Raw genomic sequence first — 25,005 nt, 5'->3', positions numbered from 1 at the left:
TAAGAGAAGCTGCTGACGAACTAATCTCTTTCGACAATTGTAGGTTTTTGAGATGATAGAGCTTGTTCTTTCCTGCACTGAACACCTTAAGATCTCGAGATACTTACATCTTTAAGTTTATGTTCTTTCAAGAATTATTCTTCCACTAGCTTACCTCCTTCTACATTCCTCCTGAAATCTTTAAGTAAATCAGTATTTATGGATTTCAAATTAAAGCATCACATCACAAATTACAGCCTACAGTAGTTGATTATATAACTGTAGAAGAGGCACGAGGGATTTCACCAAGTTTGCTTCCAACTTCACTATCCTCATTTAGTCTTCTACTCTGCTAAACAAGGGAGCGGAGATAAATTCAGGGAACCAAAAAATGCAGAAGCTAGCACTTCATTCACATGCCATCTGTTTTAATCAATCTTACAACACATAACACAGTCTAAATGATAGCAAAAGTACAAACCATTAGATGAATTATTAGCCATACAGTTTCCACAAAACAGTCTTACTTATACTTTAGTGTGGTAAATCAAAACACCTATAGCTTATATTTGCTATACGTAACTAGCAACTGTAATACAAGTAGCAATAATTACTCCCAAAGCACCATGGGGTTTTTTTCCCCTAAAAATTGCTCGAATTCCAGACTTAGTCAAAATGCTTCTCTAAAGCAAGGGTAGTCCTCACCCAGCATTTGAAAATGACCCAGCATCTTCATCTCACCAACAGGACACACACCACATATTTCAGAGAACTGAGGGATGACAGTATCTTTGAACTGATTCCCAGGCAGAATACTGGTTACTCAAGGATCCTTCCACACTATCGTAGGACATAGCTGGGCCTGATACTGGTGACAGGTTTGTATAAAGGAGTTTATAGCCAAAGGTGGCAATATATTCCACCCACAAGAAAAAAACAAATCCTTCTTTTCTACTTCTGTATTAAACTTGGCCTTATCTTGTCAAAGGAAAAGAAATACTAAACAAAATGTCATGCAAACAAGTTCTGAAATTATTGGGGTTATTTTTCCTCCTCTACTGGCTATTTATGCAAGACCATAGCCTATCTCAAATTGCTTTAACTCTCATGATTATCTCCTTCTTTAAAATGGAGAACAGGGACTCTCAAGTTCAAAGCTCAGCTAGTCACTAAACAGAAGTGCTTATGCACTTTGGCTGTCCCCCTTCCACAAACTTCCTTTCTAAAAACCTGGAGTAGGACTACCAACTCAGAGCATCTCTCTCCCATGTCTTCTATAAAAAGATAAGCTGAAATAAAATGAATGCTGCAATGCCCATGGCTGTGTATCTTTCTAATTTGGTGTCATAATTCTTCCCAAATCTACCTTTGTTGCTGCCATTTTCTGATCTGCACCTTTTCCTTACTTTTGAAAGCTGTCCCTCTACCGCTATTGCCAATATTGGAGAAATCAAGAGCACTGTCAAATAAATAAAAAATTAACACCGTAATTCTCATTACACTACATTTTTAAGTTTTGTTGTTAAGAGAACTAGTTAAGTGCAGTCTTAAAAGTCTGCAGCATCTTGTTAAGTATTTTGAAATGATAAAGTGCTTTTGTAGTTATAAAGCATAGTAACAAATTGGAATATATCAGTTGTTGGGGGGTATGTATTGTTTGGGTTTTAGTGTGATGTGACTTCAGGTGGTGCCATTTTCTTAGGTGGCATAATACTTCATAATCTCCAGAAAATGTCGAGCAGACACTTTTTTAAAAGCAGAACCACTACAAAATTTTAATAAGTATCTATTTCTGAAAATGTAGACCATGGTCATTATTGCTGGCACTGCTATCAACGTGCTTTAACAGTTTCTTGCACATTTTTTAAACTTTTATTTCCTCACTTTTCCCTTTGTAAAATTAGCCTCATTGAATTTAGCTTCTTCATATGGTGCTGTGAAAATTAATTCATGTTTGACAAGCATAGTTATTTATATTTGTTGTGCTCCTTAACAGCCTGGTGTGCAGAAGAACCTATCAAGAATCAGTATTTGCTGGCCATTACAAGCTATTTACCATAGAAAAACTGTATTGGCAAGTACAGATGTCACTGTGAGGCACGAAAAAGGTGAGGTGATACGAAAATTCAATAGCAGTCATTACAACTGTCATATGACACAAAATATCTTCCTATTAATTCATTAAATGGCACAGAACTACTCTGAAATATTATGGACTTACCAAACAAATTTGGTCAGTCAAACCTCTATTCTGCAATAAGTTTTATGCAGAAAAATCCTTGTGGTCATTTAGGATTTACTGCAAGACAGCAATGGAGATAAGTACCCTTAAGTACAAATTCTTCATTTCAAATTTCATGCAAGTAATGCTTACATTTCTCACAAAATATCTGTACATCTTCGTTTTTGCAGTTAGTCATTTTTACATCATTGTGTCTTACTACAATGCAGAGGCCCATCTGCAGAAGTGAAAGCCTTGTGTTTCAGCTCTCAGCTCAACTGATTCCCCAGTCTAGCAGCTATTCGGGTTTTGTACATAGGGCCCTCAAGAAGTAATAGTTTTCAAAGTGAACATACTTGTTTTATGTACTAATACTGTGTTTGATATAGTTCAAAGATGCTGCAGGGTCAGGTTTTTGAGGTGTGTGGTTCTTCCCCCAGTCATACAACTTTCATTTAGTGGGGTCAAATGCATTGTCAGTTTAAGCAAAAGTTTAGATTCAAAATTAATGCAGAGTAGAGTTTTCTTGTTGCTGAAGCCTCCCAAAAGGGCAATCTCAGGCATAACATCATATCCCCATTTTCTGTTTCTGTTTTGTTCAAAAAGCATCATACCACTGTCCTTGAGTCAGATGTCTGCATTCAAAATATATGAATGGACACAGCACTTCTGGTTCTCACTGCAGACACTGCAAATGGCTCATCCAGGATTGGGTGCAAAACACCCCAGGCATCTCTGTAACAAGATCTTGCTTCTCTGGAAGACCATGGTACTTGTTGCTTGGGCTGCAAGGCCATTAGGTGAGGAAGGCAAGGTCTTAAGAAAGGAGAGTTGTAGGTAGGATCTTGAGGTCTGAGATACAGCTGCTCCAGCAACTCCCAAATATCAATCCAATTCACTACAGAACCATAAACCCTCTTTTTCCTTGCAAAAGTAGAAAACTAATGATTTACCAAGGCAGACGTATTGTCTGCTTCAGTAGAGGTACACCACTACCTGTTTTGGGTTTTTTTTGTTTGTTTATGTTTAAGACTAAAATTAAAGCTATTTAAACCAATTAATTTATGGTTTTTTTTTATTCTATGACCGGAAATAGGAACTGCACATGCAATGCAAGGGAAGCTCATTTTTAACCTATGACCTTTCCCCAATTACCATTTCAATTAAATATGATGTACTTAAGTTGGGCATTCAAATAAATGTAATGTAATGAAATGCTGGGTTACTCATTATGTTAACCTTATTAGCATGAGATTAATGTAGTGATAAATAGATTGAACTGTCTTTAACTGATGACAAACTGGAAATGGAGCACTAAAGAAGTCCCATCACTAATTTAAATAATAAACCCATTTCAGTTTTCTAATGAATTTAATGTGATATGAAAGCTGTATCTAGCTTTCAGTTAAACCAAACTGCATTTCTTTCAGCTCATTTTAAATACAATTATGTTTTCTTATTATTAAGCGAATGCTGTTACATTTACCTCTTATCTACAGTCATTAATCTCCTTGTTTTCTCATATAAACTACACACAATGAACCGGTTCTCTGAAACAGTGTAACGTGTAATGAAGGAGGGCTATTATCCGCAACTTTGCCCGTAGACAGAAGAGAAACCTGGAATTCTGATCTACAAGGACTAGAAAGGGGAAAAGACTCTTGCAATCAAGAGAGAAGAAGAGTTCATGGTGTAATCCACATATGTTCTTCTAAATCCAATGATAAATACCTCAGTTCAATATTAATTTACACTGAAATACTGCCTGGCACTACCAATAAAGTGGGTGAAGTTGTTCTGCTATGGAGCCAGAAATGAATACTATTAGAGGCAGAGCACAAATGCAAAACCTTTTCCTTAAGGTAAATTCCCCAAGCAGACACCTTCTAATATGGAATACATTTGACAGTCACATCTTTAATGGTTTAGTCCCATTGCATTCTTCTTGCACATCACCAGTAGTTTTGGTCTTCACTGTTTATTTTTTGATTCTTTATACATTTTCCTGTGACCAGTTTAATGAATATCCTATTCCTATTTGTAGTATAAGATGGTGAAGTGCTTAAAAGCAAATAGAAAAATAAACATCTACTGGATGAGATTCAAAACTTTGTTTGGAATACCTTCAGAAGATTTGTGGAAGTGGGGTAATCCCTGGATGTACAAATAAATGGTTACTAATCACCAACGAAACTGCAATGTTAAGTGTATAAAGGTGTTCTCTTTTCTCCTCAAATTTATGTAGATGAGCTTGATGCTAAGACAACTCCCCTGCTAGTACAGGGCCTTCCTTCACATTTTGAGCTGGTCTCAAGACGCTACTCGCAGCACTCCAAGTGGCAGGGTTAGATGTCCTAATTATCAGTTGCATTAAATCCCATCAAGTTCTGCTGAAAGATCTGGATCTTTGCCAGTAATGCAATCTGCAACTTCAGTCCTACAAGCTCCCAAAGTAAAAAACAGACCTGGACTGACTCTACATCATCAATCAAGGGGCTTTTATTTCATTTTGAAATCATGGTAGCCCTTACATTTAAAGGCTAAATCTGAGACTATGACAGTTGATACAAGGGTAAGCAGGCTGAGAACATTATTGATTCTGCCAATACCTGTGTGAATGAAAAAAAGCCAGGCATCTTCGTAGATTATAAAGATTTCTTTCAAGATTTCTGCAGTATGATCCCAGCAAAAAAAAAAAAAAAAAACAAAAACAAAACCACCAAACCTACTATAATTGAATGTTTCTATTAAACATGACAAATTGCAAATTGTGAAAAAATATATAGGCTTAGGTATATCTATTTAAATAAAATGAGAGAAACTCATTCAGAATTTAGTATGTTAATCCCAGAGTTGAATCAAATTGCTTCATAAAAGAAGTCAGTCTTAAATTCACGACAAAGACTATATCATTTGATATCAGAATTGGGATATTGGAAAATAATTCAAAGGCTGACAATGTATATCTAATCGGCCTCAGTTAAATGGACCCATTGCAAAGGAGTCTTCAAACTCCAGTTGGATATAATCTCTGACTCACAAGGATTTAAGTGATTAGTCATGATTAAGGCTGACTTGACAATTCTGAATTTAGCCAAAGACCATCATGTTTTTCTGTTCGGTAAACTTCCGAAGGATGTAGGTCTTTTCTCAGGACCATAAAAAAAATACTAGAAACAATCAACAAATTCTTCATCTGTGGTGCTAGTTACAGAGGAAGTTACAGTTTCAGGAAGCTGGCTAAACTAGCATTACGTTACCCTGTCTTACCAGAGAAAACAGGACTCCTTCTAAAGTCAGTGCTAAGAATTATACACTTATTTTCCTCAATGATACAAAACACTGAAGACAAACTGTGTTGGCGGTTGGAGCTTGGATAATAATTCTGCTAGCCTTGCACTTGCTACATGTATCTCACTCATAAAAATAAGGTCTCCATGGCTTCAGATGCCAGGAAAAGTAAACATTTTCATAGTTGGACACATTTCTTCCTCTAGAAGAAGAAATGTATTAAAAAGCAGCTGCCAGAGCAACACCTTATTCAAATTTCTTTATGTCTGAATGTTTTGACGAAGCCTATGCACCAAATCTAAACCACTGAGTGGATGGTGCACTTACTCTTTTATGCCAGAACTGATTTTAAGCCTCCATAAAAGCACTACTGCATATCTCATGGAACAGCAAAATACATTAATAACAGCAATTAAAAGGGCTAAATGCTATTTATATCTGACTTATGTTCCCCATCAATAAGAAAGTCACCAGAAAACAGCGAGAGTAGTCTAAATACAAGTGTTACAACTCCATAGATGTATGGCATTTGTAAAGGTTTTTACTGTTATGATGGTTCTAAAATATGATAATGATAGCTCATGATTGCATAACATACTGTAAAAGATGTTTTCCTGGCCTCAGATAGTATACTACTTGCAGGAGTTGGGGGGCAGTAAAAGGGGAAAAAATATATATATAACTCAATACATCCGTTAGGGAGATATTTTTCCTTTAATCCACTGATAACAAGTGAGCACAAATTAGAGCACAAATTCATCATCGATATACTAGAATTGTGGTAAGCTGAGACTGAGAAACTCAGCACATAGATGCAAGACCTGAAACGTCCTCCCTTTTATTAGCATTCAATTTTTTGATATTACTTTTGGGGACAGGAGTAGTTCTTATGTTTGTTTTTTTTTTAATAAAGTGATAAGACTGCGTGACCATGGAATGCTGATATATTAACAAAGTACAAACTGGAAACCAGCCTCAAATATTCTTACGACAATACTGGAGCTCCACAGAAATCAGGGTTTGGAGGTTTTTTCCCCTCTTTTCTCAGGGTTCCCATGTAAAACCTGTAAAAAAACTGTAAAAACTGTATCGTTCTCTGAATCCCTGTTTTCAATAATCAAAATTTTAATTAGCCACGCTGAATAATTCTAATTTTGATTAATCATTGAAAACAAGTTATCAAATGGTCTTCTGCATCCGTGGGGCAAAAAAGGATGCCATGCTGAATAACCACAAAAATAAGCATCTTGGCATTGTAGTCAGAGAAGTAAGTTTTCACTTACAATACTTTGACTCAGTTTAATTAAGGTTTTCTTCCCCAAAAAACTGTTATTGAAAACAGATACACCCCTGTGTATCTATATTATGATCATCTCAGATGCAAGTGTTGGAAGAATGCAGATATAAAACACATTTATATAAACACAAATATAAGACTTAGAGAAGAACATACAGCATGAAGGCCTCTCTCCTACCAAATGCGATAGAACTTGGGCTGCTGCATAAAATTTTATTCATTTCTAAAGTCACCCACTAACATGAAACAGGTTTTGTGACTGGGCCTAATGAAGCACTTACACACACAGTTAATACAGGTAACAGTATGATCCACTGCAAAAATTCCTGATGCTATTTGTCAATGGTAACTAACAGAAGAAAATATTTGTCATTCCTTAAATTATTAACTACACTTAAAGTAATAAACACTATAATAAATACACTCAGTAATGTTTACCTGACTTGCTTTAAGCGCTTCCACAATTCTCATTCCAGCAGCCTTACAAGACTATTGCTCAACTCGACCAACTAAGGAACCTCAAAGTCACACAAAAATTTCTGTAAAAGCCCATGCATTCTTTTCTCAGAGATCACATACTCTGACAAAGAAATTTAAAACTCTCTGTAATTTATCCAATCCCATTATTAAAGCACAAAAGTCGATTAAATTAGAACTAATAAGGATTTCTCATTTGAAAAATTTACCTTATTGTTCTTTGATTTTGTTTTCTCAAATTCTCTATAAACTCACACAATTTTTGTAGGATACCTGCTATACACAGAAATTTAAGTAGCTCAGATGCACAGTAAAAAAGTAGTAGATACTCCTACCTCGTAACTTAGGTTTACTCCTTTCCTACAGTGTTTCTGAACAACCAGAGTAGGTACATTTTGCAGTAACAATTCAGAATAAGAGTGACCTTTACAATGTCCTCCTTCCAGTAGAACTCGTTCTCAGAACTGGGTGGCAGACTACCCTGATGGGCACCCGAAAGCCTTAAGAAAAAGATCTCTACAGAAAGAGCAGAAATTTGAAAAGAGAATTAAATTAAATACTGCTATGTTAGACTATATGGTCCTTAGTCACATAACTTCTTTCAACAAAGTGAAAATACAAGTATTTTTTGGAAGCTAGGATAAATACAGAATATCTGTATGTGATTTTTAAGTGCTTGGTTCTATTTAGCACTGCATTAAAATTGAAATATGAAAATAGAAGAGACAGTCATTCTTTACTGACAAGTACATCTAAACAATATCTTTCATATTCATATTTTTTCCTGAATAGAGATAAAATGGTTCTGGCAATAACTAAAAGAGACCTAACTTAATTACATCTGAATTTTGTTGAAGTAAAATCTCGACACTTAAATGGATTCGTTCAGGCTAGGCATCAGGAAGCTTTTAAGGTACCGTTGAAGAACAAGTTAAAGCTAGTTTGAACAAGCATGAGTGAGTTCAGAGACACGATCATTGTACAAAGTGCATAACTTTTTGTTAATAGGATTGTTAAAAGCCCCCAAGTAGCTGTAGACCAGTAATTTCCCCTCGGAAGATTTTAATAAAGAACAATGCAATCATCAAAACTACTGTACTTGAAACTATACACAGCGACAGCCTGAAAACTCCAGGCACTGGAAGAACCTAAGGTAATAGCATTAACTCTTCCCTTTTCCAATTCTGGTACTTCGAACACTGCTCGAGACTTCCATTTATTTTCAGACTGTAATGGAGTCACACCTCACTATTGGTACAACTTAACCTTTGTGGCTATTCCTCTCCGTTAAAAGGAAACCAGCACTTTACAGACCTAGTCACCTGTATGGCGAAGTGCCCATCACCATCTTCACCTTGGAAAAGCCAAGCTTTTACATTCCTGACACCTAAGCTGAGCATCTATGGTAAATAATTTTCCATAGTCCTGTTATTAAAAATATATATACACTGAATATTATTCCATTTGTATAGTTAAATAAATTGGTAGACTTGGGGAAACAAGCGTGCCGGTAAACCCGTATGAATTTGTCCTAGACTGAAGGGCAGAAAATCTTCGTGACAATTTTCTTTGCTTCCTGAAACAGATTTTGTACTCTAATACTATACTAAGACACAATGCCATTTTTAGGGAAGAAGGAAGGTTTGAAATTAATCACTGATGTTGAGAGCACATGAATTATTTTTTGGCCAGCTTGGTTCCAGACCTCATTAGGGGAACCACACAGAAATTGTATTACTTTCGCATAAATATTTGCATGAGTTTTGTTGCAACTCTTTCCTAATTCTGGCTGATGAGAAAACTATGTTTATAGCCCTTCTGTTGTTTGCTTGCTTTCCAAACTGCATATTCCCTATATCATAGCTATGGTACCCATTTAATCTTCAAATAGCATGGATTTTTTAAATGCTTACTTGTGAATATTGTCACAAATCACCAGATCCTAGCTTGCTAAAAACTGCCTGTTAAGATGTTTGAATAAGTAAAACTAATATTTTTGAAATCTCGTTAAGTGAAACCAACACTGAAATATCAAGCATTTTTGGGCCACAATTTCAAAAGTGTTTAGAACACTGATCATCACGAAAAAAAACAGTTAATAAACCAAACTGCTCATCAACATATCTTTCTGGATACTCAGGAAAAAACATCTGGCATCCTCAAACATTGCTATTATCCCTAATTTGAAAGCACGTGATATTTGTATCTTTCCCTCTTCATCCACAGAGAACAGGCTGATAAGCTGAAAGCACTGCATTGGCATTGTTTTAGAAGTACCTGCTCTTACCTCCCAAATGTATCAATACAGTTCCACTTTCACACATTTCAAAACCAAACAGTAGGTTTAGTTAAAAGCTCTCCAGGCTCTTCTATCTTGTTTCTAGGTAACTCTTCAAAAAAAGTACTGGAGTGTGAAAGTCATGTCAGTGAAAATAAATTAACGCAATACAACATATGAGTCAGGAGAAAATGCATAGTTTGCAAAGGTTTGAGAAGTTTGCCTTTAAAACTCTGAATGTTAACAAAGGAGTACATTGAGACACACATTTATTCCATTTCCTCATCTTTGCAAGGTTTATTTGTAATTAAAGAAATTTATTCAGTCATCATTTAGAGCCCCCAAATAAGCCTCAATCCTCAGACTTTATGCCAAATAACCAGTTTGTACTTGGACTATCTATGTTTCAAGCCTAATCATTACATCCCCTTACAACACAACTACTTAATGAGAGTTAGTTCAATCGTTTTGTGTACACTCTTACATTTACCATGCTGCTTTAGCTTGCCTTATGAAACAACCATTAAAAGGAGATTAATTCTGGTATATTCCCATGAGGCTGAGAGAATTTATATAAACACATATTAGCAAACATTAGCAAACAAAAATATTTTCAGATTTTTCTTAAGCAAAAGCAGGAGCAGATTTTAAAATGTTCTGTCTTCCTCCATTTATCTGAAATATTATATGGGACTTGATCTCACCATTATAAAAATATACCAAGTTCACTGTTTTTTTTATAGGATTACTGATATTGCTGACCCAAAACCCACCCCTATTTAAAAAATGTATTTAATTAATGCTTTTTTCCTCATTGTTTTTCTTAATAGCTTTATACTGCACAAAGTCTTGCTCATTTTGAAATGGCCATTGTCATTGCTGGCCAACAGACTGTGTGCTGCAAGGGAAGGAGGCAAGAGGACAGGCAAGCAGGAGACCCAGGGCCAAGTTAGGCACGAACACCATTGGGAGAGCTGTGGGAGTCCAAGTGTTTTGAATGATACTTCATTCCTTCTGCCCAGAAATTAATCAGGGACCACCTCTCCAGCTGTACACCTGACAGTTAAGAGTAGTTTTCCAGAAATGAGAAGAAAAAAAATCAAAAACCTCCAGTTGTAAAAAAGGGATGTAAATCCAGTTTTTCCTCATTTTACGTCTAGCCTAGCCACACAGCTGTCAGAGTTGATCTTTTGGCAGACTTCGCTGTAGAAAACCTGATTACGCACATTTCAAATAAAACAATGTATTTTACCCAAACACTGGTGCTTCTGAGTACATGCCACAATGGAAATGAAGACATTGAAGAAGGACTGGTGACTGAGGATACAGAAAGATAAGCAGATTTTTTTCCAGCTATTTATAGTCAGATGGTTCTGCTGAAAGTACCACAGAAATTTTATTTCCTCTATCTGGACATAGGTCAGTAAACAGTGTAGGATACTTGAGTCTGGACATCTAATTCTTGTTGATTTCAATGCAGGGTATTAATTTTTTTTCTACTTTCACATGATCTAATACTTGTAAAATCTAGCTACCTATCTTCGCAAGGTTGCAACACCAGCAATCAAATTTAACATTCCCTTTTAAGAAGTTATTACTCACACTTTTTTGGATGTAGAATATTTTAGGACTTCAGAAAGATAAACTCATCATAGAGCCACTTATTAAAGTGTCTTTGTTTAATCATACATAATTTCAAACACACTAATAACACAGTGACATATGTGATATAGCATAAATGTATACCCTAACTCCCAGCAAGCCAGGTTACACAACCTGTGGGTTTTTTTCCTGTGGGGTTGGTTTGTTTTAGGGGTTGTTTTTTGTTGTTGTTGTTTTTTTTCCCCTCAAGAGAAACTCAGAAACAGATGAAACAGGCCATCACGTTCTCCCAACACTGAAATTAATTGAGAGCCTTATAACCCACCATAAAAAATTTACCTTTTATTCTCTTGCATAATTTCTTTAAAAGGACAAATTTTTAACATCTAATTCACTGAGTAACACTCAAGATACTGCATTTAATCTTCCTCATTTTTTAATGTATTCTAATATACTTTATTCCTACTCATCAAAATCTTTGTCAGAAGATCAAAGATAGTTGTTCAGTAACATTTTTTTTAACATATTGAACCTTGAAGCCCTTGCAATGAAAAGAACCTTTAATATTAACATTGTTTTCAGGATATATATTCAGTACCTTCTCTTTTTTAATGTAAAGAAAAGTCCTGAAAGCTCATCATCACAAATCAGCTAGATTCCACACACAGCAGATTTATCTCTTTGGTTCCATGCCCAAAAAAACACCCAAAGGCAGACCAACAATACAGCTTTGGGTCTGTCTGTTTTCACTTTTTTTTAATCTAGTACACAAAATATTCCTCATTCACAAACTTATAAAATTTGACTTAATGCCTGACCAACTTCGTGGCCGCCTATGATGGAGTGACTACATTACTGACAAGTGAAGAGCTACGGATGTCATCTACCTGGATGTCTGTAAGTCCTTTGATACAGTCCCCCACAACATTCTTACCTCTAAATTGGAGAAATATGGGTTTGATGGGTGGACTGTTAAATATAAGGTATAAGGAATTGGCTGGATGACCAGGTGCAAAAAGTTACACTCAATGGCTCAATGTCCAAGTGGAAACCAGTAATGAGTAGGGTTCCTCAAGGGTCTGTACTGGGACCAATACTATTTAATACCGCCATCAATAACATAGTGGGATTGAGTGTACCCTCAAAAAGTTTGCAGATGACACCAAGCTGAGTGGTGCAGTTGATCCACTTGAGGGCAGGGATGCCATCCAGAGGGACCTTAACAGGCTTGAGGAGTGCACCCATGCAAACTTCATGAAATTCAACAAGGCCAAGTGCAAGGTCCTACACCTGGGTTGGGGCAATTCCCAATATCAATACAGGCCGGAAGAGGAATGAATTGAGAGCAGCCCTGCAGAGAAGGACTTGGGGGTACTGGTGGATGAAAAGCTGGACATGAGCTGGCAATGTGCGCTTGCAGCCCAGAAGGCCAACTGTATCCTCGGCTGCATCAAAAGAAACGTGGCCAGCAGGTCAAGGGAGGTGATTCTGCCCCTCTACTCTGCTCTGGTGAGACCCCACCTGGAGTACTGCATCCAGATCTGCAGTCTTCAGCACAGGAAGGACTTGGACCTGTTGGAGTGGGTCCAGAGGAGGGATGGAACACTTCTCCTATGGAGAAAGGCTGAGAGAGTTGGGGTTGTTCAGCCTGGAGAAGAGAAGGCTCCAGGGAGACCTCATTGCAGCCTTTTGATACTTAAAGGGGGCTTATAAGAAAGATGGGGACAGACTTTTTAGCTGGGCCTGTTGCAACAGGGCAAGCAGGAATGGTTTTAAACTAAAAGAAGGTAGATTTAGACTAGATATGAGGAAGAAATTTTTGACGATGAGGGTGGTGAAATGCTGGAACAAGTTGCCCAGAGAGGTGGTAGATGCCCCACCCCTGGAAACAATCAAGGTCAGGTTGGACAGGGCTCTGAGCAACCTGATCTAGTTGAAGATGTCCCTGCCCACAGCAGGGGGGTTGGACTAGGTGACCTTTAAAGGTCCCTTCCAATCGAAACTATTCTATGATTCTATGATTCTATAAAAGATGAAACAAAACAAAGTGTGTTATATACTATGTATATAATAATGCTTATAATTATTATTATTACTATAATTATTATAATAATAATAACTATACTTTTCCCTATCTTACCCATTAATAAAACCATCTTCTTGGAAACAGACAATTAATAAAATGTGAAGATGACATAGAAGATTGTAATTTTGTTAAAATGGGCAGATAAAAATTAATTCCAAAACCTAAGACCCTAAACTTCTATTTTTTTAAAAAAAAAAAAACCAACAGTCATCCAAAACTTTCTTGAAAGATTAGACAGAGTATTATGAAGAATTTCAAATATCCTACTCTGTTTTCAATTCCAAGGATGAAAATCTCGTCCTACTGAAGTTAGGAAGAGAACTCTGGCTTCTAAGAGGGCATGATTTACTCCAGATACAGCAAATCTGGGATAGTACTTCAGTGGGTTAAACTAAGCTGCAATTAAATACCTAACAAAGACAAGCAACACCATTACTTTACTGAAGAGTCTCATAATAAAGGTTTTAAAAAATTACTGCTAGCAATTCTTAGTTCCTTAGTACTATTTTGACTATGACCCTTTAAAATCCTTCCCCTGTGTCTCAGGAAGCAGTGAAACAAACATCAATATCTTGAAACAAATGTCCTTCCAATTTATCACAAGTGAAAAAGCATGGCTTTACTGAGCCCGCCTCCCTTAGCTCCTGGCTACGGAGGGCACTCGCACCATTTTTCGACCAAAAGTACTATGTACAATGCAATTCTTTCTGCCTACTCACCCTAGGCTCTAAGCAAAGCCGAGACCATCTTTCTTCTACTCCTACAGAGCCCCGGCACATACAGATCAAAAGTTGTATATTCTGACTGTTTTTCACCTAAGTTTTATGAAAAGCTCCATTATGAGTCTTAGTTAACCAAACATTGATCCCCACAACTAGTTCAGAAGGAAAGGAAAATAAAAATAATACAGTTTTTATTTACATAAATACAGTAAGACTTGACTTGGTAGGCTAAGACATCTGGGAATTAAATCTATCTTCTGACTATTCACTGTTATACAAGCCCTAAATACTACCAAAACCTGTATCTCTAGTAGTAAGTCACCATCACGATTGTCATTACCGATCTTTAAAGTCTGTAGCTGAATCCATCTCTGGGTTTCTCTACCATCTATCTTGATTGTCCACTGCCTCATCCTCCTACCTAAACCCATTAAACTGTCATCTGTGGGTTTATATCATTTTTACTTGAGGGGTCCAAAGAAACTTTGCGGTTCTTGTTTTTAAAATGCATCCAAAACTATGCTATTGCATCCTGAAAACTCCATTTCACTTCATATTTTGTCTCCTGTTATCTTGGCCATGACGGATAGCAGATTTAATAACTTTTAAACAGCAGGATATCAGAAATACCAACATTAGAAATATTTAAATTAGACATTTGATATGCAATTCTTCACTTCCCATCAAATGTCTTCAAGCTTTTGTTGCCCACTTCAGCAAACAGGGTTATTCTAGTCACATTTTTAAGGTGTTTTCTTTGATGTGCAAATAAATGGAAAAGTTCAGATAAGAAAATTCAATATATTTTGTGTATTTCACATCAGCAAATCAAATAGATGAAGTGAGGTTATTTTGTATTGAAGGCAGAAAATGTCAGAAGGCATATTTAAAATCAAATGTAGTAATTCCAGGAAAATGTGTGTTAATGCACTATTATAATAACAACAGGAGACTACAGATGAAAGGGTAGAAATAAACTTAAAATATCTCTGCTAGATAATCGAGCACAGCACATGGAAGCAATGTATGTTTTATAGGTACAGAATCACTAGACATACTTTAAATAAAGCAAGCTGATGTTTTTCTTGAGACTTTAGGTACTATAAAAACCGAGGTAATTTTGTTTAACTTACAATGTCTATAAAGATAATTACGTCTACTTACAATGATTAATTAGCAGTAGACTTGCACTTTGAGCAGCCTAAATTAGGCTAAAAATAAAAAAGTTCTGCTGACCTATAGAAGTTACTTATTTGTCTACAGTTCAGCTGTTCAGTTGGGCTATATTTAAGTTACAGAAACTACTTCGAGATGTTCTTGGTTCCTGACAGGGTCACAAAATTGTTATCGAGATGGGGAAAAGAAGTGCCAAAAAACAAGTGGGTAAACCATAACAACAGTCACGTCAGTGTACATTTCAGAGAATGAGATTCTGCTGGACACTGCTTTCTAGAAAGTTACTCTGCAATTAGTTTAAATGGGTTTGTGAAATGAATGGTTTAAGAATAAAAGTCTCGCCATCACAGCTGATGTTACAGCTTATAACCTGTTCAGGATGCAGAATTTAGTTAAGCTTGGAGCCTTTATTATTCTAGACAAGACTGTACAATCTCTATAAAGCTATCCATCCAAATCCTGAGCAGAACTAGGAGTTTTGTTCTGGTGTTTCTCCAATCCACCCTCTCAATAGTGTCAAAATCATGCACCACTTTTTTTTTTTTTTTTTTTTTTTTTTTAAAGCAGATGATAGGGAGCAGCACAACTGCACAGAAGGCTGGAGCACCCACATCTCCTACAGCTATGTGCGACCACAGCCCCAGAAAGAGTATGCGCGCTTGAAACCCACACCACCCAGGGGACGGGGGTGACTGTAACTGCAAGGATTAGTTGGCAAAAGGATGTTTTGAATATGTAAAGTTTATTAATGCTTTAGAAGTCTTTAGTATTCTGTTTCATCTGTTATATTAGTCATATTGATCCCAAATGTGTATTTCACTGATTGCTGGCTAATTATGTATCATTAATAAATCATTAATTAATTAAACTTCTTTGATCCTGATTTGGTTAGCTATATTAACCAAACAGTGTTTCCCTGTGACAGGTGCCAGCTCAGCAAATGTAGAAGTGATTCCTAGAAATCAGAATTCATGCAGGCAAATTTTATTTTCTCCTTGTGTTCATTTGTATGCAACTCCAGCTTGAATGTGCAACTGCCACCAGTACTCAAATTTAGTGTGCTGGCCTTTCTCTAGCTGTACAGAGTTTCTAAGGAGAAAAAAAAGCTTTCCTTTCTGGATTGTTAAATATGAAAAAATTGAAGGATAACAAAGTACAGGATAATTTTAAGTAAAATAAATATAAGAAAGTTTAAATAAACTTTTTTGCAATTGCTCCAAGACAGTATTTACCTGAATTTTCCAACACGGTGAGACACAGACAAGTAGGTAGATACCTAGCTGTATTCTGACTATCAGGTGAAAGGTATCACAGATCAGCTAGTATAAGTTAGAAATCCTGAGTACACCAAAAGAAAACAGATAAACATACCTCCACAAGTGTCTCACACAGTACTTCCGTACAGCTACAGTGATGCACTGCATATTGCAGTGCATATTACTACTACTGCATGTATATAGGTTTCTCAGACTCCACTGGTTTAAGTCTTACTGTGATTAAACAGTTGCTCTTTAGAAAACTGCTTTGGATTTTCCTCTTCACTGCTGAGACGGGGAACTAATGAAATAACTTGTATAAGATGAAATTGAGATTGATCCATTGGATTTATATTTCTGGAAAGTTTCATAGGAGGTCATAGTTCATATGGTGATTCTGCACTGTTTCTATGTAGAATGTGTATTTGTGGCTTTTAGGAGCAGAGCAGTGAAACAGAAACTCAAATTTCCCAGCAAATATCAGGTCTCTGAATTCCTTCAGGCATGGACTTAAAAATCAACATCTGTCTCACAAAGCTGCATGGAAACCACTGAAGATAAAACATACTAAATACTGCTCAGGACGAATGTTTGTTCATAGAATTACTGATCTGAATTGTACCCTTAAATGGCAGTTAATCAAAACTTTTGTGGAAGGGAAAAAAGCAAACTAGGAAAAGAAAGCTAGAGTCTTTAACCGCAAAAATGTGTTTAAGGTTTTGTTAATATATACAACATATTTCTTCCCAAAATAAAGTATGTTAAAAGCTGTCTATGAAAATCAGTAAAAATATGACAAAGATTGTATATCATCAACTGGGTTTAATGACTTATCTTCTTTTTATCCTTCAGGTTGAAATTGCATCAGTAATATATGATTTTCTGGTTTTCCTAGCTGTCCTGTTTGTCCTGAGTGTATCTAATGGTCCTTACAGTGCTCATTCAGTTCTTCCAAAGCTTCTGCCTTAGAGAAGAAAAGCACAAATGCCAGAGGCTTACTAGTTTTTTTCTAGGCCATCATCTGCAGTACTCAAAGTCACCAGGCATGTTTATTGTTACTGGAAAACAGTAGTGATCCAGAATGTGGTATGCTTTAGCAGCTTCCAGATGCTTCAATACTTAGAGTCGTACATCTATCTAATGCTCTTGGCCTCACTCCATTCGGTTGTATTGAGATGAACATTTGCCTCAAAGATTTTGACATGAAACAACATCAACTTAATGTACAGATGGATCAATTTGTAACGGTGACAGGAAGGTTGAAAAGTGACTTTAAGATGTTTTAAATACTCAAAAGCAGACAGACAGCATCTGTTGGGACTACCTACAACAAAAGTATAGAAGGTGCACTCGGGAATGTTAGGGACATAAGCAGAGAAGTTATGTATTACTCCTAACAGCTCAAGATGATGGGGAGATTCCCCATATATTCATTGAGGAAGACAGAGCAGAGGAACTATATACATTTGTAGTCCTTCTACAAGGAAAAGGAATTATTAAACCAAATGCATAAATTAGGTGTGGAATAGCAGCATTCACACAAGAGCTCTGAGGAAACTCACACAGCAATTGCAAGACTGCAGACTAAGGTGTGTAAGCTATTGTCATGCCAGGGGACTACTAGGCTTGCCAGAGTAACCTTTGTCTACCAAAAGGGATTTACAGGGGATTCCAGGAACTACTGACTGATGAGTCTGATTTCCATCTCTGGTAAGGTGGAGAGTCTACAGTAAGACATACAGTCACTGAGCCTGTTTGGAAAGGGACAGTCTGGCTTTCTGAAGGGAAATCCTGGCCCAGATTTCAAGAGCCCTGCCAGAGCTCTTGAAGGGGGTCAATAACCGCGTGGACATCCAGCAGACATAACCTATCTGGATTTTCAAGAAGCTTTTAACAAGGTTTCACAACACAAATTGCTACAGAAACTGAGCTGCCATATGATGGGGCATCCTTCCATAAACTCAAAAGCTGATTAAGAAAGAGGAAGCAAAGGAAGAACCTAATGCTTCCTTTTCAGGGCAGAGAAGAGTTATCATTGGAGCCCTCCAGGCATCAGTGTCGTGATTGACTCATTTTATTCACCATCCATGACAGAAAAGGAAGTGCACTGTCAGATCTCCAAGTCTACTGACAATACTAAGCTTTTCCAGACAGGCAAGATGCCATAACAATGGCGAGGACCTCACTAAGCTGAGTGTGAGCATCAGATGGCAGATGAGCTTCAGGGTAGACAGATGCAAGGTTGTAAACAAAAGGAAAAAATGATCTGAAGCATGCCTATGTGATGCTGAACTCTGAACCAGCAGACAACTCTGCATCCACCACCAGCAGTTCTCTGAAATCTTTCAGTCAAGGTGTAGTGGCAGACAAAAAAGCCAACACCACATTGGGCATCACTAGAAAGGATACAGGGAAAACAAAACAGAAGCCTATATTGCAGGCTGTTCTGATCTCCATGTCAAAATGCAGTTTGAGCAGCTGCTTCATGAGGAAAAGCTAGAACGGTCTCGAACATTTCATTTTGAAGAGGAAAATGCTGAAGGGTATATGGTCATGTTTCAAAAACCATGAAGACAATGTATAGTGTAAAGGAAAAATTGTTACCAAAAAATCCTGTAATACTGAAGGTAGAGGGCACTTAATAGCAGATTTAAGAAGTATTACACAGCAGGCTGTGAACTTCTGGGACTTGCTTCTGTCAGGTTGCGAAGGCAGGCTCTAATGCCAGGTTCAGAAGGTGTTTAGACAAATTCAAGGACCATAGATTCATTAATGATTGTTAAATAGGTCTACGCAGGGAAGTAGCCTCTGATGCCCATAACATCATCCTGGATGCTAAGCGAATTGAGGGAATGGAAGGCAGTCAGTGGGCAGGATCTCAAGATAAATAGCTTCTCCTTTTGTCACTGGACAAGGGAAAATAGGCTAGACAGACCCCAAGTCTGACTCAGTAGGCCATAGCTTAAATTCTCGTTTGTATGGAGCAAGAGTCAAATCACTGCTGTAAAAGGGCTCCTCTTCCTTTTTACCTTAGTTATATACAGCTGCACCTATTCAGCTTAGAAGTGAAATGGCATGCTTCAATTCCAGCCTCTGGCATGTGGTCCTTATCTGATCATGCAATTATTTGTATGATAAGAAAGCAAAGCTCAATTCTTAATGCATGTTCATGTTTACATTACTCCCACATTTTAGCAATAAGTTTATAGACTATCAAATTAATTTTGAAATCCACTGCATTTTTACAGACCTTGCCTCCCTTGACAAGTTTTTCTAGAAATGCCAGCTCTGCTATTGTTAGATAGGGAACACTGAATTGTACAATCAAACCTGGCATCAAACATTAAGTTACTATTCAAAAACCAAAAAAAGCACTTAAGTGATTTAGATTCCTAGATATAAGACCAAGTAGCTTGATTGCTGAAAATGCCTATTCAGCAGTCAGGGACAAGAAAAAAAAAAAAAAGCACTGAAAGATTTATAGGAGTCTTATCTCTTGAGACTGAGTGGGGATCAAAAAAAAAAAGAAAAAAAAAAGAGAACTTCATAACAAAAACAGGCTGATCCATGGAATTAGATGAAGATCGGTTTGTTCAAAGAGTTCGCGAGCACGCATCACATGAACAATAAAATTTTAACACATGGCTTCTCTCAGCAGATGTCCTGGTAGACACATCCGACTTGTCTACAGAAAGCAGGCAATTTTTTTTTTTTTGATGGCTGCAATACTTTTATAAATTTAATCCTTTATATTGTTCTCTTTCTCGTATTATACCACAGAACTTAACTGAACACTTATCTGCTTGATGTTCTCAGACTTTTCCTGTTTGTTTTAAAACCTGGTACTCTCTTCCTGACCCCAGGCTGCTATATGACCTCAATCAACTTCAGGTCGTTCCTCAACTAAATGACATGCCTAACAATATTTATCCCATATGAATGAAAACAACAAAAGTTAAAAGTAGATTTACAAGCAGTCTGTACACTAAGGAGTCAAAAAATAATCAGGCAGTTGGTAATAGCAGGAGTAACTATTACCATTCTTGACCATTTGCACTATGCTTAAACACCTTTCAATGACGTACATTTCCAAATACCCTCTTTGTATTTTAAATGACCACAGACATCCTCTCCTAAGTGACAATAATAACAGTAAAGATTCCTTAGAACGAAATTTTGTTTAATTTAATATTCTAAATACTATTGTAAATAGCAACAACAAGATATCAGTAAGTCAATTCGACATCCTTACGTCTCCCAATCTCAGGGACAACTGCTGCACAGTTGCAGAGAGACATGTGCCACAATAGTCTTCAGCAAATAAAACTCAGATGAACATAAGATGGCAATAAAACAGCCCAATACTTCTACAAAATCTTTTCTGACTCAGTATTAGGGACAGGAAGACTGAGGACAGAGGTGAGTAACCAATCCTGTTAATGCCTATCGATATAGGATCTTGGCAGTGCAAAAGTTTAGTTCAAATAGTGCTTTGGGAACCCAATGGCAAGTTCTGGGACTACTACCACAAGATTTAGTCAAAATGCTGGTTAAGGCTTTTGAGAAAGCAGAATGCTAACACATCTCTGGTCACATACTTCAAGTACATTCATTCGCAGTGCTTTTTTCTTGGCTTCTCCATTTTGCATTCAGAGAAGGCATGAAAGAAATGTAAAATAGCGGTCACCTGTAACGGCTTGTAAATCACAACTAATAAGGAAATTTAATTATAATTATTTCTAGGGTTAACATTACTATTAGCTACAAATAGTTTTTGAAACACCCCACAGCTGCGAACAGTTTTGCTAGATATGTCACAGACCTTACAAAGGCATCTATAAAAACTGTTTCCATCCAAATGCTGATCATTTTGTAGAAAAGGTTGATAGGCTTAGCTAGCTTTAGGGCTACATTATATTAAGAGATTTAGGGCTACATTATATTAAGAGGTCTTAAAAAAAAGCAAAGTGTGCTGCTGAAAAACATTCAATATTTCCTACCACAGTCTGAAACATATGATTTAGAGGTAGAGGAGTACTGAGATAAATTTAGTAACCTACAGTATAGTCCTATAAACATATTCACAGATGAAAGAAGCTGGTTTTTTTTAAATTATTTTAAGTACTAATATGAAAAGTCCATTACATTCTATAGCTAAGCTCTCTGAAAGGACTTTAGCTTCCATTAAGCTAAGGCATCTCAGTAAAACATCTAAATAAATATGATTATTGTAAAATTAAAACTGTAGTGTAAAAAAACCCAAGAGAATAAGTTTGTTCTGAAACCTGGCCAGTTACTTTGGTGCCTTATTGAGAACTACAGACTGAAGAATCCAGGATTATGAGAAAATCAAATTTATCAATTCTTACAAAGATTTTCCTCTGCATACTCTTTCCATTAACTTCTAATTTACCTTACACCTGACATGTTTTTCTGGTAACATGATCACACACAGTGTCCTTCTGTTCTGAACAATATTCCAGTAAGTTACACCAGTTTCCAGAAATTCTCAGAAATGAGATAATTACCATTTTTTCCCTAAAATTTGTGACATTTATCAAACTCAGGTGCTGCAAATTTATTGAGGAAAAACTATACTTAAAAAGACATCACAAGCATCGTTAGAAAACTTAAAAAGCACATTTGAAAGTAGAGGATCGCAATTTGCAAAGTCTAAAACATCTATTGTAAGCATAGTTTATTTAAAAAAGCAATTCTCAATGGGATGAAAGACTTGATAACATTAAGTTTTTATGTGAAATGTTTCTACTCTCTCCAGAAGAGTATTTTATTGTTGTTGAAAAAGCAAACATGCCACTATAGGTGTGGTTAGAATACAAGGAACAGGAGAATTTAGCTTTCCTTGTCCTCATCTCCCATGATGCAGCCTGACAACTCTTATTACTACAGAAAAGGACATGGAGCTAGACAATGGAAACTCATAAGGGAATCCAAGTGGTGCAGAAAACTTATCACACTTTGAACTATAGCTTCATGTGACAAAACTGTAAAATTTCAGGATGTAAGTTGTCTTAAACTTTCATCTCCGTATAATTTTCATCCATAGCTAAAGATCATGTAAGGGACCTGAATTTCAGTATCAGAGTGAAAGTTTTAACATAGAAATGACACCTTTTTCAAATAAATATTTCGGTTTTACACCTGTCACATTCTGTCCTGATGCAAAGAAAACTAGCACACAGATAATCAAAATTATGCTTTAAAAAACATTTCAGGATAATGAAAGAAATTATGACTTAATAATGTACTAATAAGCAAAAGCTTACCAAAATACTATTTATGTAATGAGAAACCCTTTTGGCCTTGAGCAATTACAGACTACCATCTGTGTGCATTCTTTGAAATGCAGACAAGTAAAAAAAATTGTAACTACTCGAACAGGACAAAAATGAAGATTTTATATAAAAGGAAAGGCATATAAGCTTACAACATAATCTCAATTAACCCTTACCTTTCTAAGCAAAAAGAAAAATCTAAATCACTCCAGGAAGCTATTTCAGCAGCCAAGAGCATTAGGAAAGCATCCATTTACAAAAGAAGGCATTACAGAAGGTATTCCCAATGTCCATGAAAGTTCTTGTCAATAATCCACTACAGAAACTCCTTAGTCTTCACTGGTCTGAATCTAACCATAAAAGCAAGATTTAAGATTATCACCATCTGACTGCTGTTCAGGCACACACATTTTGAAAAAAGATGTAGTGAAGTCTGATGAACATAAACAACAAAAGCAACTCATTATCATCCATGAACACACTCTGTATTCAAAAGTTACTGTGTGCACCTATGCACACACTTAAACAGGTTAGGTGAAAGATAAGTATTGGCTTAAGGTACATGGAAAACAGACTTCAGCACATCCTTTCATAAATAAAAACTTGGAGTTTATCCTATTTGTAGTTCTGTTATGTTACCACTGAAGCACACTGAAAGGAATTTGTTGTTTTAGAAAATGCAAGCATAAGCAAGAAGCTCCCACTCCTCCAAAAAAAACCAAACCAAAACAAACAAAAAAAACCCCAAACACACTACTACACCACATAAGAGAAGCCAGGCAACTTCTAAAAAAGATTAAATACAACACTTGGTATTCTCACTGACTTAAAAGCTGGGACCCACAGCCTGCCACCATACAGTTTCTGTCGATCTTGTTTTTAATCACAATTCAATGAAGCAGTCACCATTTTTAGTTTAAGCAGAAATCTGTTACTATGAGTAGATGATTTATCAGTAAGTATTCAAACTGAAGTTGGACTCATGTCTAAGTTTCCACCTTCTAATTTTACTCACCTACCTAGCATTCTTTCCACTGTAAAGATTTTCATTCTACTCCACATCATTTCACCAAAAAGAAATCTGTTTTCCTTGTCAGGTTTTCCCTCTCCATATGCCTGTAAGTTCAACATTGCTTTATACCGAGTATCATAAAATAGGATACCAGGGCCTTTTTTTGCATCTACCTTATAATTGCTATAATTACACATGTAAAACTTATCTGATATATTACATGTGGTCATCATTAAGAGTGGGATGTATGCATAATCTTACAGCAGTAAGCAAATATAAGGACTGCATCGTGCAGATCACCACACTGATAATGAAAGAACATTTTCCTTCTGGAGCAGCTTCGGGTAAAAGCTTTATCTTTCACTATTTCCAAATAACATCTCACCAAGCTGAAAAAAATCTCTCGATGCATTTGGCTGCTGTTGATGAATGAGAATCTAAAGCCAACTACCATTTTGTAGTGAAGTTCTTCATAGTCCCAAACTCCTACCGTGTACTGATGTAATCAAAATGTAACTAAGCCTTTAACAGTGTTGGGATTAAGAGTTTTTCTCTGTAAATCTTCTATAATGGAGGTCCACAAGCTACACCTCCCTTAACATACAGTATGTTGGCGCGTACACCAGAATCAGAACTCAGACTCATTTCCTGCAGTCTTCTCTAAGAGCGAGCTTAAAGTATGAGGAAATGTTACAAGGCAGTTCTTTATATAGATATTCTGAATATGCAAATACTACTGCATATAGAAAAGAAATGCCATTGTTAGATGCTACATGTTCTTCAAAAGAGCTAAAAATAAAAAATATCTATTATTTTGATGAAAACAGAAATTTTAATTGAAAATTAAGTACCATGTCATGTAGCATGATACTGACCCTAACATTAAGTCACTTTTTAAAATTTTTTTCCTGTCAAGCTGGTTGTCTACTAATTTCTGTATAGAAGCAGTATTAAGTGAGCTTCTGATCACTGCTTTGATTTTTCCAGAATGATATATAATGAACTCAAACCATACAAAAACTAAAGAACAGGAACAAAGGAGGTACAAAGAAACCAATCTGGGAACAGCATAGATTGTTAAAACAAAAAGGCAAATATAATTTCGAATTCTGCCTGAAAATGCACTTCATGATCAAGTCTGTCATGCTGTGCGTTTTGAGTTTTGATGAGCTTTTTGATAGCACAGTAGTGCTGACACAATCTGACAAATATAGGCTGTCCACTGCCACTAGGGGCAGTAATTTTTAGCGATCAGCTTTTTATATGAAAAATAAGTCAGAGTCTGACCCGTGACATTCTGCTAGGAGTTTTT

The sequence above is a fragment of the Calonectris borealis genome, chromosome 1 (genome assembly GCF_964195595.1).
Source record: "Calonectris borealis chromosome 1, bCalBor7.hap1.2, whole genome shotgun sequence".
NCBI lineage: Eukaryota > Metazoa > Chordata > Aves > Procellariiformes > Procellariidae > Calonectris > Calonectris borealis.
The sequence above is the reverse complement of the archived record's forward strand: the minus strand, read 5'-3'. Positions refer to the sequence as shown.